Source organism: Oxyura jamaicensis, chromosome 1 (genome assembly GCF_011077185.1).
Source record: "Oxyura jamaicensis isolate SHBP4307 breed ruddy duck chromosome 1, BPBGC_Ojam_1.0, whole genome shotgun sequence".
Classification (NCBI taxonomy): Eukaryota; Metazoa; Chordata; class Aves; order Anseriformes; family Anatidae; genus Oxyura; species Oxyura jamaicensis.
Window position 1 is genome coordinate 89,000,190 of NC_048893.1, and position 19,022 is coordinate 89,019,211.

Consider the following 19,022-nt stretch of genomic DNA (forward strand, 5'->3'; position numbering starts at 1 on the left):
TTGCTGTAACAGGAGCAGGCAGTACCAGGCTTCTCTGCCAGAACACCCAAATAATTCTAACTAACATGAGATAAGCACCTCTTAATATTTCTTTTTTTTTTTTTTTTTAAAGATGACTTCAAAGGCAAATAGAAATTCAAATCATGGTGCAAATAATAGACGGTGGAAAAATTGAAATTTTCAGTGTATTATCTTCTATTCAATAGTATTTCTTAAAGTCAAACTGAACTACTTGACAAAGGTCAAACCTACCCTGCTCTATTGTATGTACTGTATATGTTTAAAGTAAGGATCCTTTGTGCCTCATGACCTGTAGGTCTAGCAGTCCTGGAGTGGGCTGTGACAGCTCAGAAGAAAATGCCTTCCTCTTTCCTGCCCTGTGCTCCAGCAGCTGCTGTAAGGTGGGAAGTAGGGCTCTTTGTGGGAAGGGTCGTATACCGTAGGGCTGTTGGTGTACCAGACAAGGCAACTACTGCCCCAAATGGGCACCTCTATCCTGCTAGACCAGCCACCTGTGAGAGCAATTCCTGACTCTTTTCTGTTGGAAAGAAAAGCATCCATTTGGAATAAATTGTGCGAAAATCAAAGATTTGCAAACCCAGCTCCTGAGATGAGTAGGCAGACTTGGAAAAAATGCTCTTTGTTTTCTTTCTCACAAGTTCTCCCCATCAGGCTTGTGCTTTTACTTTTTCCAAAACTTGCATGGCCTCCCTGGAGGCAGATCTTGCATAGCTGTTTGCCCAGACAAGTTGGGATGTGTTCCAGACATGTCTGCAGCATGTTTGCTGGCAATACTGTTGGCATGTCTCCCTCACCTTAGGGATGTACCCAATGCCTGCAGGGGAAGGCTGACCCCCTTTACTTGTTGCAGGCTATAGTTAATTCTATCATTTTGGGTTGGAGTGGCTGTGGGCCTTCCACCCTGATGGTTTTGAAATAGCGGAGGTGAAATCCTCCTCTTCGTAGTGGGTGAGAGATTGCTCAGGTACATCACTTAAGGTTAGTCATTATGAAGCACTGGCCATTGTGAGTCAAGTTTAATTTACCGTATAACTTCATCTCTTCAGCTGTAAGGTTTTGGTGGGCAGGATATGGTGTGTGGTGTTTCTAGTTCTTCAAATCGTTTAATCTTGTGCCCTGTGTTACTGTTTTGAATACTTTTGTCTGAACCCAAAGAATTCCACATTTCAAGCCCTGCTACCTCCAGATAGGTCAGGAAAAAGTTTTAGGACTAAGGAATGTGCAATGTTCTGTTGTTCTGTTTTCCTTCTTTTCTTTCTTTTTTTCTTTCTTTTTTTTTTTTTAATCTTCTATATATATATAGCTTTAATTTGAATTACTGAACAGTCCCAATGTGCTCATGCTCACTCATTAGTGCCATAAAAACCTTGAGATTTATTTAGCAAGCCTTGATATGCGGAATATTTTACTTTCATTTTAAATGGTATTGTGCCAAGGCCTTTCAGAAATTATCTGTCTAAAACTTAGTAGCTATCAGCTTTAGAACTGTGTTGAAAATAACTTTGCCAAGGCATATTTGAGTTTTTATTGCTGCATTAAACCAATTTTTATTGTGTCATAAAATGCACAGGCAGTATTTACACTTCCAAATACTTTAAATATGTAGCCTAGCCTTTTAGAAAAGATGAGATATTACCATCACTCACTTCAGTGGGGTCTTGATTGGCAAGAATGATGCAGCCATCTTCTCTCTACTGTGTGCATGTGTTTGCTGGAGTGTATGTAGATCTTGGTATCTTGTGTGGGGAGGCAGCCCTTAATGGGCAGGCTAACACGTGCTGTCACTGCAGAGAGGTGCTGCTGGCCCATTTTCTAGGACGGGGAGCTGTAAATCAGATGAGCAAGAGTCTGTTCACTCTACTGGTGCTGAGCTGTTCTTGCCTGACCTTGAATATTCTATAGCAAATTGCCCAACTCCTTTGTGGTACTGTGGTGTTTTTGTTTCTCTTGGTGAAACTGAATAACAACTTGAAATAAATACTCATTGTAAAGTGTTTGGATACTTGCAGCTGGAAAAGATGCAGGCAATGTATGATAGTATTATTTCTCAGTATGATTTAAGATGTCCTTTCCATCAAAGAGGATATTTTTGACCATTGTTATTCCATTAGATGTTACTCTCTGAGAATAGTCATGGGGGTGTTCCTTAGCAGTTCATAGAAACCTTCTGCATGGAAAGAAGTGTGATTCTGCATGGAAAGAAGTGCTTGAGTGCCTGTGAATTGCTTTGGCAGAAATACAACTTCATATTTTAATAATATTTATTCCACATTGCCCTATTAATGTACTTCAGCACTATTCTTGAGAGCCATACTAGCACTGATGGGTAGCAGTCAAATTGCAGTGCTGGTACAATCTTTTGCATCAGCTGAGGCTGCTGACAAGTGTACTATTTCAGCAACAGGCACTTGACCTTTAAAAACTGGCCTTGGATCACTTAGCTGCTTCACATTCATCCCGAAATTGCTATGACACTTTAATAGGGATGAGCCTGATGTTCAGTTTAATTGTCAAGACTACTTAGAAGTGGGACACAAAGTACTTATTGTCCACAACTAAATATTGGACTGTGTAAACTTCTATTTGGATTTGTCTGTTCTGGTGCTCAATTTATCCACTTATCAGATGTTTTTATATTTTTTTAAGACTGTGATGGGTATCAGAACTGTCATCTAGATAAATTTTTGGATCAGAGTTTGAGAAAGTTTTAGCTTTTCATGATGCTGTTGGAAAGTTGATCTGAATTTTGAAACATCAAGTAATCGTCTCTCCCTCCAAATTTCAGTCTGAGATCACAAAAACATTTCTGTTGGTGGAGCTGAAACTAAGGGATGCCTTTTCACTTTTGTTTTAACTTTTCTTGTGCACAACTAAAATTGTGGAAGAAAATACTGTGAAACCTGCAATACACATCCTTGATATTAAAGTAAACAAAATATTTAAATGCTGTCAAAGTTAGTTCTATTTTTCTTATATAAATGAAATACCTTATTTTAAAAATGCTTTGGATCTTAACAAAATGTTTCGTGACAAAATATTTCCTCAAGTTATTTGAATATTCTTAGGATAACTGTGGGATTGACACTGCAGGAGAATGACTATCGATTTGAACAGAGGATAATCTGAACTATATTTCAGCTCAGCAGCTCTTCTTGCATACCACAATTTAATGGTTTTCTGCAAGGGGGAATTATCTTTCTTCCAAAAAACAAAAAGGGAGTTGGGAGACTTCTTGAGTTCCTAATATAAAACCAAAGGCTTTTCTGAACTAGGATCCTGCATACAAATTAATTCCAAAGTCTTCCTTTGGAGATTACTGACAGCAGATTGAAAGCACCACATCTGGAGATAAAGTTTTAAGAAGTGTGGACCATATGCTTGACAAGAATGTTTTTGTGTAAATGAGAGAAGTAAGTATCTGACTAAACAGTGGAGAACTTTAAAAAAAAAAAAAAAAGCCTCAAAGCATAAAAATGAGATTTTTTTTCAAGAGTTTACTGACGTCTGTTGTACTGCAGTGTTAGAAACAGCATTGTGACCATCCTCTGGTCTGTTCAATTCTCTGCACAGGTCATCTAGACTTTTTTTCAAAGTCTACTTCATTCTTACAAGGGCAGAAGAGTTTTATATTTGTTTTATAGAAAAACAGGTTTGCTAGGAGGAAGAGAAACCGAAGATTTGGCATTAATATGGCACTAAAAACTTTAATGAATGTTTGGAATTTTGTAACTATTCCCTTGCCTGGGCTTAATAATACCTGGACTCTTTACAGCACCACTTGTCATTTGCTGTTAGTGGTTTCTGAGCTAGCTCTTTACTGCTCTCCTTTTTGATGAAAGCTCTACTTGAGCATTGAGAGGTGATCACCTGCTTTGACCAGCAGCCAGTGACTCTGCCTAGAGCTCTGTCAATATGGCTTGCATTGATAGCATGAATGTTTCCTGCTTGCAAGGAAATAATCTACCACATTCACAAAAACAATCCCCCGAATCAGTTGTGAGATTGCGTGAATTCCAATCACAAATTTTATAGTTATTCATGCTCAGGGGAGGAGCAGAGGTGTGCTGTGAGCTACATGCCAGTCAGTACAGCTGGAATTTCCAACACAGAAAAAGAGCAACTATGCCTTCAGGCAGAATGTACAAGTAAATGGTAATTCATGGAAAAGTTTCCATAGACCTAGAGAACACACATGTCCAGCATACAGCTAGATAAAAACATCATACTATGGGTGAACAATTGACTGATGAGTAAGGCTCAATGGGTTATGGTAAATGTGGTTACATCAGGCTGGTGGCTGGTCACCAATGGGGTATCCCAAGGCTCCATTTTAGGGCCAGTTCTTTTCAATGTTTTCATAAATGATTTGGAATTAGGACTAGAAGGTGTTTTAGGTAAAATTGCTGATGATACTAAACTGGGAGGATTTGTTGACTCTGTCAAGGGTGGAAAGGCCTTGCAGAGAGATCTGGACGGATTGGAGAACTGGGTGATCAGCATCTTCATGAAGTTTAGCAAGAGGAAGTGCCAGGTCCTGCACCTGGGATGGGGGATGAGATACAGGACAGCAGCCCTGCAGAGAGGGATCTGGGGGTTTTGATTGATAGCAAGCTGAATATGAGCCACCAGTGTGCCCTGGCAGCCAGGAGGGCCAACCGTATCCTGGGGTGCCTCAAGCATAGCATTGCTAGTTGGTCAAGGGAAGTGATTGTCCGGCTCTACTCTGTAATGGTGTGGCCTCACCTCGAGTGCTGTGTGCAGTTCTGGGCACCAGAGTATAAAAAGAACACAAAACAGTTGGAATGTGTGGAGAAGGGCTCCTAAGATGGTGAAGGGCCTAGAGGTGAAGATGTACGAGGAGCAGCTAAGGTCACTGGGCATGTTCAGCCTGCAATAGAGGAGTCTGAGGGGAGAACTCATTGCAGCCTACAGCCCCCTCACGAGGGGGAATGGAGGGGCAGGCAAGATCTCTTTTCTCTGGTGAGCAGTGACAGGACCTGAGGAAATGGTGTCAAGCCGTGACAGGGGAGGTTCAGGCTGGATATCAGGAAAAGGCCCTTCACTGAGAGGGAGGTAATAACAGGCTCCCCAGGGACGTAGTCACGGCACCATCCCTGTCAGAGTTTAAGAAGCATTTGGAATGTGCACTTGGTCATACGGACCAAGTTGGAAAAACTGTAAATAACAAAATTATATATACCGTGGTTGATGATAACTTTTTAAAAAGTCAGGTATTTTTCCTTCAGATATTTTCTTGGGGTACTCATTTTTAATAGATTTCTTGAGTGTAGACATCTGCTTTTTTATTTTTCCTAAATTATGCTCTTTTTTCTTTAATATTTCTTCTGATTATCATTCAGAGTGACAAGTCTTTGTATTTCCTGTGGTTAATGTAAGGAAAGCTTTTTTGAGCTGTAAGTTTTCTTTTCTTTTCTTTTTTTTTTTTTTTTTTAAGACTTTCACATTATCTTGCATTCTTTTTCAAGCAACTACATGGGTGAGTTGCATATGACTGTTTTTACTTTTTCCTTTAAGTGTTTATGATCAGGTTCCCTAAGAAATGATATGAGAAACTCTGGGCACAGAATATTATGGTTAAGTCTACTGGAACTCCAGGATAAGGATGCTTTTCAGCGGAAGACCCTAAGTTGAAAAAAGTCTTAAAAGAAAAGACTCAGGAGTTATGATCCTGAGGCCTTAAGAAGATATAGGGGAGCAAAGGCAGGTGGCACAAAAAAAAAGGGGGGGTGGGGGTGGGGAAGGTAGGATCAGAATGGGGAGAAGTTGGAGATACTCAGATGTTTTTACTGGGGGCATGCATAATGAGTGCAGTTAGTACCTTCAGAGAAATTCTGTTACTTTTTACACGTAGATCCTTCTCAACAGCTTTACCATGATGCATGTAAGGTAGGTCTGCTATGCATCTCACTTGAATATTTCACATTTTATATATCACCCTGAACATAAAGCTCTTGTTTAGTAACCACATAATGAAACAGTGATTAAAAATAGACCCAGCAGTGAACAGCCAGAATAAATCCATCCAGGAATAGGTGAATGTCCTCTGCTGTTGGTGTGGTCAGTTCTAAGCACTGAAAGCTGGTAAGCAAGGGTGTGGCTAATGCAGTAGGTGCCACATCCAACCATGGGGGAAACAGGTTAACTGGATTTCTCTCCTCATAATGAAATGTTAAAACTAGGTGTTTGTTTTCCAGGTTAGTGCATATTACAGTTCTCCAGAAATCTTTCCAGCTAACACATTTTATGTCAGATTATGATCAGGTCGGTATACTTGAGCCTATTTATATTCAAAAGGCTAAAATAGCAATGAAAATTCTAGTATTTTGTTACTTGAATGCAACAATTCTTTCATTTTTTTTTTCAAAGCCAACAGCTATACTCCTTTTGCTTGTGATGATGCAAGATGAATATATTAAAATTTTTATTAATTTTCACAACGATTATTAGTTGAACTCTGGAGCAGTTTTTGACCATCCTCTCTGCTTATATCTATTATCAGCATGTGCATATGTGGATTGAATAAAGGCAGAAATTTGCATGTCAAGTCACTACTGTGCAGCTGTTGCTCTTCTCATGATGCATATGATTATTTTAAACACAGGTTCTTTCGCAAGTGTATCCAAGTTCTCTGCCAGGAAGTGGTCACTCTTGTCCCTCTGCAATTAAATCAAGTCTGTTGTACCTCTGCCTTTAATTTTTTCTTCACAAAACTATCTGTGTTCATTATGTTCACCCACATTACTTTTTTCAAGATGCCTGTTTTTCTGTTTTAAATCAAATATTAGACTGAACTGTAAGTGAAATACTAGATTAATATGCCTGTGATCGATTGATCAATCATTGGATTTCTGGAGAGGAATCATTTGGACTTCTCACTTCACTTACGCTTGTGATTTTTATCTGCATCTCCTGTTGTTAGTAGATCTTAGAATTTCAATTCTTTTTTTTTTTTCTGCTCTGTCCTTTGCTTCCTGCAAATGTCAGAATGTCTTGTCTTTCTTGTTCTGTTTTTAACTCAAATCTTGCTGTGATAACGCTAGCCTTTAAAAGTTGCCACTCCTACTCGTTCAATATAATGTGCTTTTGAGAGTGTTCAGGCACCACTCATTATGACCCATGCTTTTTAGAGATTTTATTTGAAGTTCTAAAGCTTAAGTGGGGGTGGGGATGTTTCTTATTTTGATGGTTTTCTAGGCAAAACCTGAATCTCTAAATAGGGAAAAGCAGAAAAATAATGAGATGTATGCCAGCAGAGAGAAGCTCAGCTTCAAGTTTTGTGGCTGTATACCCCTGGGAGCAAGGTGTTTCTAATGTGAGTTTAGATAGAAATTATGCAGTTGACCTCTACACTTTTAAATCCAACACCCTTAATCTGAAGTGCCATCCCTTTGTAGCTGTGTGATTCATGTTAACATCTGAGTAGCTCCCAGTCTTCCAGTACTCATTCCCATGTCCTTGCAGATGGGGATAAGACACTAGGAAGGTAAATTACGTTAATAAGGTCACATGGGAAACTGATGGTAGATCCCCTGCAACCTAGCCTTATGCTCTTATTGTATTATCTTTGATTCCATTTTTCTTGTTAATCCTTTAACTGTGTCATTGGAGGTGGTTATTTCTGCAATGACTTCCCTCCCTGTGGTTATGAAGTCTGAGGTAAATCTGGTGGTGTGGGAATGAGCTTTGACTAAATGTCAGGTAACAAAATGTGTATGACTATCTACTGTAGTGTCTTAGATTGGATAAGTATGGCACTTCTGGAGGAATTTCCTAATTGTCCATGTTGGAGAAGCAGTTTGGATTGAGTGAACCATACTCCTGCAAGATGAAACTATGCAAAAAGGTGCTAGAGATGTACCTGAAGCACTTCAAAGGTGAATGGTTGCTCGCTTTGTAGGAGTACAGTAGACCTGGCTAGTAAAGCTCCAGCAGTGGGTATAGAGAGAACACTGCCCTCAAAACCCGCTGCTTGGCCCACAGGTATACTCATGCTGAGCTGTAGTTGCAAGCGCGACTGTAGTTTAAGTCTTAAATCCTATAGGAGGCCTGCTTCAAAAGTGCTCTTGTTCTGTTTTACTGATGCTTCTGTAATGGTTTTTTGTTTTGTTTTTAATGAACCTGGATACATGCATGTGTTTATATTGTTGGTGAGCACTAAGGTGAGCATCATACTTAGGTTGATTTGCATAAGGTCTTCAGGCATTTGTTTCACTTCTGGAGTGTACTACACTGATAACCATTCTTTAGGGCATTTTATTTTGATGTGCTTTATTTAAGTCCTTACTATTTGGAGGAAGGTCTAGTGCACAATAGCTCTCTGTGACATTTGTGTGGTCATCCAAGCTGTGTGCTATTGTTTAAATGTTGTTCTCCCCCTTTGTCTCTGCAATTCCAGCTGGGTAACTAAAATACTCTGAGCAAGCAAATAATTATGACTACAAAAAAAAAAAAAAATATGTTTGGGGTTCTGTTAGAATTCATAGAATCTGGGGCTTCCAGACACTACCCAGGATGTCTGGTGCATATATGAATAATAAATCACTGTCTGAATAGTAGTGAATGAATTCTCGTTAATAAGCTGGCTTGTTCTGTTTTTGTAATAAAGCTTTGAAGACAGACTTTTGCAAGAATGTAGGCAATAGGGGGGTAAACACTTTCAAAATAAACTTCAGTGCTGTCCCTGCAGGATGCTTCTAAGTACTGCGAAGGCTTAAAATCCCTTCTATTACCTCTCTCCTTCAAATCACTTTCAAATCTTCTTTTAAAAGAGAAATAATTCCAAATAACAGTCCTGCAGAATAAAGCAAGAGGTTAGCTATTGTTGTGTTCCTATTTGGAGGAAAGGGGGTTATTTTTCTCTTATCCTTGTCTGATATTGCATATCATTAATTTCTGCTGGAGGAAGAAACCAGCAGGTACCCAGCTCACACCTGTCTTCTGCTTTAAATTCAGTTGGACTCTAATTTCACTAGTTTATTCTCTCTCTTCCTGATCTTTCTACTAGGTTTCTCTAATATTAGTGGGAGTGAGCAAGATACCCAGAGTACTATGGATTTAAGAAGAAAAAATCCACAAAACACCTGGTGTAGCAGAGCAGCATCAGTGCTCTTGCTTGGTGGCAGTAAAGGAGATGGTAGGATGCACAGAACTGGCAGTTGATTTATAACAGGAAAATATCTTGTGCAAAGGATCCCTTGGGTGCTGTTATTGGGAATGACACTTGCATGTGCAATCTCTTTCCTGTACTCACCTCTCTGAGGGTAAAGACTGCTCAGCCTTGTGCACTCCAATTTTACAGCAATGCGGCCGTTAGGATGTATACATCAAGATGTGAGCTGCTGGTGTCAGGTTTTCAATTTTTTCCTCCAAACAAACCACACTAAAATAACAAGTATTTTAAAACTTCAGGTTCTGCCTTGATTCTATACTTGGTGGACATTCACCTGCAGTGGCTGGCAACTCATCTGGTCAAACTCAATGAACAGGTTGGCTCTTTGCATGTGACAGACCAAGTTAAACAGAATACTGCCTGATGAAACAGGATAGCAGGTGGCATCCTCTTGCCCCTGGAGTGGAGTTACCTTACTGGGGGGAATCAAACATTCTGAGAACAAGAATACAGAGAAACTTGGTTATTAGAAAGGGTATTAATCGTTCTTGGAAACCGGTTCAGGATAAAGGTCAAGGAAAATAGCTTATTTCAAACTGATTATTTTATAAAACCCTAAGCATATGTTGAGATGTACTCGGTCTAAATCTGCCTTGGGGACAGTCTGAATCAAATGCTTTGGAGGATGGGGAAGGTGGAAATCCATGTCTATGGCGAGGAGCTGGAATTAGATGATCTTTGAGGTCCCTTCCAACCCAAGCCATTCTATGAAATAAACCCCCCAAAATGATGCAAAACTTTTGGAGAGGACTTCATTGTTTGGAACCTGATTGATATATTTTTTGTATCATTCTTTCCTTTATACTTGTGCTGATGTAGTCTTCTGGATCAGGGTGTAGTTAAGAGGTTTTAACTTGTATTCAGCTCTTGGCTGGTGGTAGAGGTGAGGATTATTAACAAAAACAGACCACTTACTTTTCTAGAGCTTCAAAATGAAATTAAATACAGTTATCCTTAATATTGATTTAGTTTTTTGTTCTTAAAACAAAACTTGGTATGTGTCTCAGTCCCATTCTTTATCATTTGTCACCATATTCAGCAACTGAAGTTAAGCCTGGGGCTGGAAGTAAGTGTACCAATGTGCAGAGATCTATAATGCTGGCTGCTGAGGCTGGAGAGCAATGTTGTTACTTGGCCTTGTTACTTGGCAAGAAATCGTGTAAGTAATCAGCAGGGTTCTAGAAGGTCATCCTCCTTCGAGTGTTGCCTAAAAGGCTCTTTGCTCTTTTTCCTTGCCTCTGTTTGAATTGATCCTGTCCAGCAGGGTCCGGCTTTGTACATAAATCCTTGCTAAGCTTTCAGCCTGCACTCTAGCTGTGCTGTGTTGCCTCACGCTTCTTGGTGTGCACGAATCAAAGAGATTGCTAGTTTGATAATGCTGATATCTGTTAAAGCCATGCCCTGAGAACAGACTGTTCCAACATGGTAACAACCATCTCATCGGTAACAGCAGGTCCAAGCTCCTGTCTTGCTGTGCTGTGCTGCTCTGAACATGAACTGTTTGTACCAAAGTGACTTGGCAGCATGGAGGGCACTGAAAGTCATGCTTCTGAATTCCTTGGTCATCACTGAGAGCTCTGTTCCCATTGTCAAGCAAGTGAAGAGCTAGCCCAAGAAAAGATGAGGCTGCTATGAACTTGTACTAGTTAAACCCTTTTCTTCCATGTATCAAGATGTTTTAAAAGTAGATGATTCTAGTTTTGTCTTTGCTTATCAGCAAAGTACCCTTCACAAGATTAACCTATTTGGACAGATCTTGGAGCTTGCTATTATGGCAGAGAGCATCTAGGAAACTGGATTAATTTAAATTTTTCAATTTCTCAGATCTGTAGGATTTGATTTGCAATAAGTTGTTCTGTAATGAGTGAAACATCTCCTTCCCTCTCTCTGCCATATGAAAAAATCTTATGTTTTTTTTTTTTAGCCTTCTTTTTACCAAGATATCCCTTATCTAAATACTGCTTTTCCTAATGCTTATAAGAAATGAATAACTGGTTATTTACTCCTTTGTCAAAATTATTGAAATACAGATGACTTTGAATTGTGAGCAAGACTGAATTCATAGATAATGTTGAGGTATAGATATGCTTTTCAGGTTATCAAAGCTCCTTATGTTAGGAATTCCTAATATTTGATCATAGGTTAAAAAATATACTAAGGTCCCCTTTTAGCTGACTGGAGAATCTTGTGGTATATGGAGGAGAAGGAACTGTCCATAATAAGGAAGATGTCTTTGATTGCTGTGTGTGTTTTTTGATCTTTTTTGAAAGGAAAGTGAAAGCTCTCTGAGGAAATGCATAATTTTTGAATGGCTAGATCCAAATAGCTTTGGGCAATGTGTAGACATGCAAAATACAGTACACAACACCATTGTACAGCTTGTGTTTCCAGTTGATAGACTGGATGAAACGGTGTATACATGCACAGGTGCATATAGGGTAAAGAAACAATTTATCAGGCTGCAAGGAACAGAATTTCAAATAACTAACTTAAAGCATTATGTCCCCTCTGGGAATGCTGGTTTCTAACTCCAAAACCAACCAGAGAGCTAGGCGCAGCTCTGTGTGGTCAAAAATTGCTGTTGACTCTGGTCAGGGTAGGTTTTCACAGGATAAATTAACGTTTGACCTAATATCAAGGCTTGGACCAAGCCTTCTTTTATTTGAGAAGCGACATGGCAACTTCCCTATCTACTCAGATCAGACAGGCACTCTTATTTCAAGGTTGTCACACAGATATATACAGAATAAACTGAGGTGTTCAATTTATCTATGTCAGGAGGATAGAGAAGGGAGTTGACCCTGCTGGAACTTGATCCGGTTGTGTTTTCATGCCTAGGTACTGCTGTTCTAGTAATGAGATCCCTGTGCTTCTGGGGATAACAGGTGTCGTCGTTTCATCTCAAACTTGACTCAAATGCTTCTTTGAAGAGATGTAATTGTTTGACAGACCTGCATCAGGACATGAACTGTAGAGTGACAGCACTTTCCCTTGGTTGAATCCTTGATTCTCTGAATGCTTAACCAATTCCTCTGTGTAAATGAAAATAGGAGATGCTCATATCTGGTTGTTGCAAAAAATTAATTGCTAATATATGTGATGGTAAGAAAAGCAATATGAGTAATCAACAATGACAATGCACACTTTGTGAAGGAAGTGGAGAACATGTAGAGAACAGATGCTACATTTAAAAAATATGAGGATAAACTGTGTATTGCTACATCTTTCATGGCCAGAGCATGACATCATGAATACTAAGAAAAGTATAAAAATATGGCAGTTCTTTTGAAACACGTGAAAATAGCATGTAAGCTGCTTCTAGCATTCAGAAACTTGGTTTTGTAAGCTCTACATCTAATTTTAGGTCTTGTGTGGAACATTCTAAAACTTGTAAGAAACCCACCAGAAGATTCAAATGTCAACTATGGCAAGAACTTGCAATGCTTAAGTAACACACATTCATTTTGCATGCCAGTGTTTCTTATTTGGTGACAGCTGTCTTCAGCAACTATAGACATAGAAATATGGCGGAACTTCTGTTCTTTGGGCTGGCGTTAGTGGGTTTGAGTGTCCTTATTTATATGAATGAAAGCTGAAATTCTTGTCCAGGTCCAGAAAGGTGTCCTTCTGTTGCATTAACAAACAGCAGTCTGGTGCAGTCATAAATAATTTATGAACTTGGGATATTGATTTTTTTTCAGTGCTTATAGGAAATTATATGCTTGTGGTTTCAAGAAATAATTGGTGCAATGTAATCACATAAAAATTATAGTCATCTTTAATTCTTTTCAAATGGAACCTTAATGACGCTGGATATGTTACAGAACCAAGCAAAGAGGGGGATGCCTACATGGACTGAAGAAATAGGAGTGCCAGAAACTGTGGGGTTTAACAGGTCTGACAAGAATGATCCTAATGGCAGTGGCTTTAAACAAAGTCTAATTGACATCTGCTTCATCACAAATCAGTTTTTCCACAGGAAAATATTGTAAACCCTACTGAAAACATTTAATAATACAATGTATGTTAAGAGCATGAAGTGCCTGGCATATTCGGAGGAACAAAAAAATAAATGTGTAAACCTTCATTGAGCTGAAGGTGGCTTTTGCTCTAATGTAATATAATTTTATTTTTACTGTAATTCTCTGTCGAAGCTCTGTATTTGGTTGTTTGTGACTCAAGAAGAAGGAAGGAAATAATAGAAACTTGACTAATAGTTGTTCTGATTTCCTTTTAGGAAGGGAAAATGACCATACTTATTTACGATATTTCCGGAGACTTGATTCTAATTGGAATGATACACCTTGTGAAATATATACACCTGAATAGTCAAGTTTGAAAACTGCATCGAGCAACTTCTAAGAGAATAGAATGTTGTAGGGCTCCTCTGCACTTTTTGATTAAACAAAACAGAAATGCTCATCTGCAAGCAGATTTCAGTAAAATCACATGGTGTTTTGCCTGTTTACAAGTTTAATTTTTTGAAAGCTATCAGGAAACCAGCTTTATAAAACAATTTCTAGAATGAGGTTTCAAACCACTCTGGGGCAACATTTAAATAGTCTTACAAACTCACTCTTGAAATGTTAAGGGCTGAGTTTGTTTGGCCTGGGTTAAATTTACTTTTTTTTTTTTTTTTGAATAAACATAGGGAGAAATTGCATGCAATTTCTGTGTGGAGGAGCATCACTTGAATTTGCTGTGAAGCTTATGTCAACTAATCCATTGTATTCATCCATAGCAGGAATAAAATATTCAGTACTTAAAAATGGAAAAGCTGCCAACAATTTTGGCGCTAATAATGAAATGGTATTTATGTGACTCAGTGGTGATCCCTGTAATGCTAACTGTAGGCTTAATGTGGCACATTAAATGACAGATTAATGCATGGAGTTAGCTTGAGGCTGAGAGTTGCAGAGAACCTCAAAATACTTTCACAGGGAACAGACTAGATCCAGGAAGCATGGCAGGCAAACTAGCAAAGTATCTTCACGCTTTATCTTCTGCTACAGTAGAAGTGCCTGGGCACTACAGCATCATCAAGATTTCAATGCAAACTTCTGCCTGGCTGGGAACCATCCACAATTGGATTTTTATTTTTGGATCGCTGAATGGAAGGGTTTTTCCTCTTCCTGGGACCCCAGGATTGTCCCAGTTCTTGCTGGCTATCACAAAGAAGCTGTGGAGTGAATTGTGCTGTTGTTGGTTGCACTGAGTATTACGTCCCGTTTCTCATTCCAGTTCTTGAACCTGCAGATTTGTAGTTCAAAACACTGAAAACAGTTAAACAACAATGGTCCTCTCGACTGTTCTGAAAACTCACAGTAGCTATTATTAAAATGTAAATGCGGGATGCACAGTTATGCTCAACTTCAACACACATTTAATGACTTCCAAACGTTTACTTTAGGCAATAACAATCTTATTAAATAGAACTTTGTGTCTCTGTTCAATTTTATTTGATGCACAGACATATGCAAATAACTTGCATTAGTAGTTTTGAGTGAGATTTCATTGGCAAGCTTAACAAATCTCTTGGTAGTACTCAGGCTGATAGTGTTAGCTGCCTGAATAGAAGGGTACATGGAACTAACATTTTTTTTCCACAGTTGTCAATTCCGGACTGATAAAAGTTTAGGAACAAACAGGACACGGATGTGGAATGCCCAAAGCTATGCTTTGCTGTTAAATTGCTGATTCAGATCCATTTGGGACTGAGTAGTGAGCAGTGACTGAAGATCACCTTGTTAGGTGACTTTACTGGTCTACGTGAAGTAAGACCTTAACGTGTCCTGCAAGTGCAGGCCCTCAGGAAGGGGCTGAGGAGAGAAACCCTTGAGCACGCCATGTTCTACTTTCTGCCCAAATGTCTTGTCTCCTCTGGCTGTGTTTCTATGCACAGCCAGGACTCACAATGGCAGGTCCTGTTGCTGCACGTGGCTGGTTTGGAGCATGGGGTGTGGGAAGTCCACAGAGAATTGGCACTCCGCACTGACAGATTGCACCACTTGGCAATCTATTGCCATCATAAAGGAGAAGGAATTATTTCATTGGCAAAGAAGCAGGACCATCTCTGTAATCCTGCACGAAGCTAGGTCTGAGGAAAAGTAGCTTTTGCCTGTAGACAATGTACTGAGGCATAAGTGAAGGTTATGGTGGGAACAGCCAAGGGCACCAAGCAGGGCCTGTGCTCAGGGAGCATGCTGCTTGCTGCAGGTGTTGGTAATATGGCTTTTGATTTTTTGGGGGGCAGGTGGGGGAAGCAAGAGAGGTCAGGGGAACTGGTGCAGAGTGGAGGGGGATGGTAAGCAATTTGTGGGAGGGAGGCAGTGGGAAACTGGAGACAAGATCTGAGCTCAGGCACCTGAACCTTGTTCCTTCTTCAGCTTTGCCTGCTGTCTGTCCTCTGTTTAAAAGTAAACTCTTCAGTCTTCAGAAATACTCTTCTACAGTAAGTTTAGGAGGGGAAGGGAATATTATGGAAGGTCTCCTTAAATGTGCCATTAAAGTCTCAAGTTGTTCACATGTCTAGCTGAAGCTCTGAATTAGCAAAACCTTTGGAGATTGGTTTCTGCCAACTAAACCACTTGTGAATGTAATTCACAACATCGGTGGTGTTGAAAGACACTTGCAAGCACTTTGCAGTACAATCTGTAAATTCCATCATGTTACAGATATTGGCCATGTATAACCTTTTTTTTTTTTTTTTTTGCTTAAGGGAGTGGATCCCACTCACTGTAAAGAAACCAACATTTACTGTTCAGTTAGAGAGCCTTGTTTTCTTGGAGACAGCATTGATCTCATGGACTGCTAAGTTATCTGTCACTGTCTAATAACAATCTGTTGCTTGCATGGGGAAAGCTGTAAAGCAGAGCCCAAATGAGACTCTGGGAAGAAAAAAAAAATAATTATTTCTGTGGGGAAGAGGGTTTCAGAGTGATAGCGGTTGGCATATGGGATGTGATTGATTGAACTTTGAGGAAGAAGGCATGCTTAGCCTATCTAAGGAGTGGAAAGAATAGATCCAAAGTGCTTATGGTTGTTCTGTCTTAGTGTGAAAGATTGGACTAGATTTGATTATGATCTAATGATAGGCAGTTGTGAATTACAAGGCAATATATTACTGCTTTGAGCTACTTCTGGTGATATTCTGGACAGAAAAACTGGAGAGATGATTAATATCCCCCTGCCCCCTTTCCCTTGCTCTCTGTGTAGCAACTGACCAAAAAGATTAGGTGACTGTTTCTTATTGAAAAGCAGATTGAAGATCTGTGTGCCAGATGCACACAAATGAAGGCCTGCTATTCTGGTATCTGCCACTCCTCTTCTGGCCATCAGTCAGGAGAATGACCAGGCTCCATACACAGCCCCATGCTACAGCTTGTTTGGAAGCATCTTTCCTTTCCGCTCTTTCATTTTTCACTTTGGTATTTAGATTCCGCATGTGGCTTTGCTGTTGAATGTTTGAATGAGTTTAGCCTAACACAAAGTGACGTTCCAGAAAATATAGGATACCAGAAAGTATGGGCTTCCTGGCAGTTGCCTGGCTGCTGCTTCATAGAGGTAGGATAGGAAGGGTAAAGAAATAAGAGTTTGAAGTCTGTCCCTTCCCAGCTCCCCACGTTCCCTCGTCTGCTTGTCTGAAAGCCCCAGGCAGCCTGCAGGAGAGTTTCCTGGGCTGATAAAAACAATATCCTGAAGAATGAAAGTGATGGCATATACTCCATGGGAGTCTCTGAAGGTCTGTCTTGGACAGCAACATCTTGTTAGACTACTGCTGCCTATGTCCTGTAATCTGGACCCCTCTTAATTTATTTTTGTGTTTCATAAAATGGACTGCTGCCCTTCTGAAGGGCTGATGAGTTGTACAAGTTGGATGAGAGATGATGGCATAAATGGGAGATTGAATTAGACAAGGAGCAGCAGTATGCAAAACATGAAGGGCTGGTGCTCAGGTGTGGTAATGAGACAATGCTGTTGCAAAAACCAAATATAGCTGCAGTTGGAAAAGGATGCAGATATAGAAGAGCAAATGTTTTCCATACACATGAAGAAGCAACTAAGTATGAACTGATGGTGCTGAGGAGGAAGAGGGCAGGACTGGGAGGCAGAGATGTGAAGGCTGGAATGGAAATGCTTTCATTTTTTTTTTTTTTTTCCTAGGGACAAAGGACAGCGTCATAAGGCAGGGCAAAAATGAAGCTGGGGGAATTTGAAGGAAGTGTTGGTAGCAGACAGGCTAACTGGTGAATCACAAAATGGCTTGCATTGGAAGGGACCTAAAAGGTCATGTAACTCCAACCCCCTGCCATAAGCAAGGATGCTACCCACTAATTCAGGTTGGCCAAGGCCCCATCCAGCCTGGCCTTCAACACCTCCAGGGATGGGGCATCCGCAGCTTCTCTGGGCAGCCTGTGACAGTGCCTCACCATCCTCTGAGTAAATAACTTATTTCTAAAGTCTAATCTAAATCTATCCTCTTCTAGTTTAAGACTGTTCCCCCTTGTCGTATTATCTACCTGAGTAAAGAGTCCTTCTCCATCCTTTTTATAAGACCCCTTAAATATTGAAAGGCTGTGAACTGGTGGTGTAAGTGAGGCAAAGGAAAGGTGTGTGTAGGAGCTGACCACAAGGATGTGTGTGAGCTAGAAGAGTGCTATTATTCCTGTTACTCTCAGCCATTCTTTTGTCCAGAGCTGTGGTATAGATATTAACTCGGTCCTTGCCTCTGTAATAAGATCTGCTGAGTAGACCAAGCACTTGAAAACTTGATTTTTTGTTATTATTGCTGTTACAGAACAGGCCAGTAAAATTAACTAAGCCAAAGGTTTCTGTTTTTTAAAATGTATGAAAAAAAAATAAGGATAAAAAGGAATTGTGACTCTTCCCTGTGCCACTGTATCCTCCCAGGGAAGCTCTTTGCTTGCAGGTGATTTCATTCCAGTCTACTGCTGGATGAATTTCAGCTGATGCTGGTCAACCCTGCCCAGGCCCTGGGAAGCTTTTCTCCCTCATCAGAAGCCCGACCATGTGGCTGCTCTGTTAAACTGAAGCCTGCCCTGAACTTCGCTAGGTCTGTCTGTAGGGTAACTCTTTGGTCCTGGGAGAGACATCTCTCCCAGACATCCTGCCCCGAGCACCATCTGCAGCGAGGGCAGGCCAGGGGGCTGCTCCGGGCTTAATCCAGGTGCCTGGAAAGCCTCTGAGGAGGATGGAACCGTCAGGGCCTTGGGTGGTGGCCTGCTGCCCTCGCCCTGGGGACAGCCTGCGTGATTGTCCCGGGCCCAGGTGTAGCGCTGGGCGGGCGTCTGTGGGGGAAGTGTGGGCGGCCCCGTGGGGTTCACAGCCTGGAACGAGCGGTGCTCGCCCCACGGGGGCTGCTGCGTGGGCGCTGGGCTCGGGTGAGCGCCCAGGCTCGTGGCAGGGCGGGCGGGACGCGCCGCAATTAGCGGTGACAAGGCACTTCCGGCCGAGACTTTCCGCATCGTGGCCGGTTAGCTCAGTTGGTTAGAGCGTGGTGCTAATAACGCCAAGGTCGCGGGTTCGATCCCCGTACGGGCCATCTCCGTTTTGGCCCCGGAGCTGGGAGCACGGGGCAGAGCTCTGCCCCGGGCCTCTTCTCTCCCCCGCGAGGAGACGCGGTCATGCTGGGCGAGCAGGAACGGCCGGCGGCTGGAGCCCCTCACCGGGGAGAGGCTGCCCCAGAGCCCCTACTTGCTGCTGGAGGGAGGGAAGGGAGTGCGAGCCAGTCAGTCTTCCTGGGTGTTAACCTAGGTGCAAATCCACTTGTAGAAAGCAGCTCCTAAAAGTT

General features: G+C 41.0%; 1 non-coding gene across 1 annotated transcript; it reads left to right on the forward strand.

The window, feature by feature from the left end:
• Window positions 1–18,699: 18,699 nt before the first annotated feature.
• On the forward strand, window positions 18,700–18,773 carry TRNAI-AAU. The gene has a single exon. It is a non-coding gene; the product is annotated as a tRNA-Ile (tRNA).
• The last annotated feature ends 249 nt before the right edge of the window (window positions 18,774–19,022 follow it).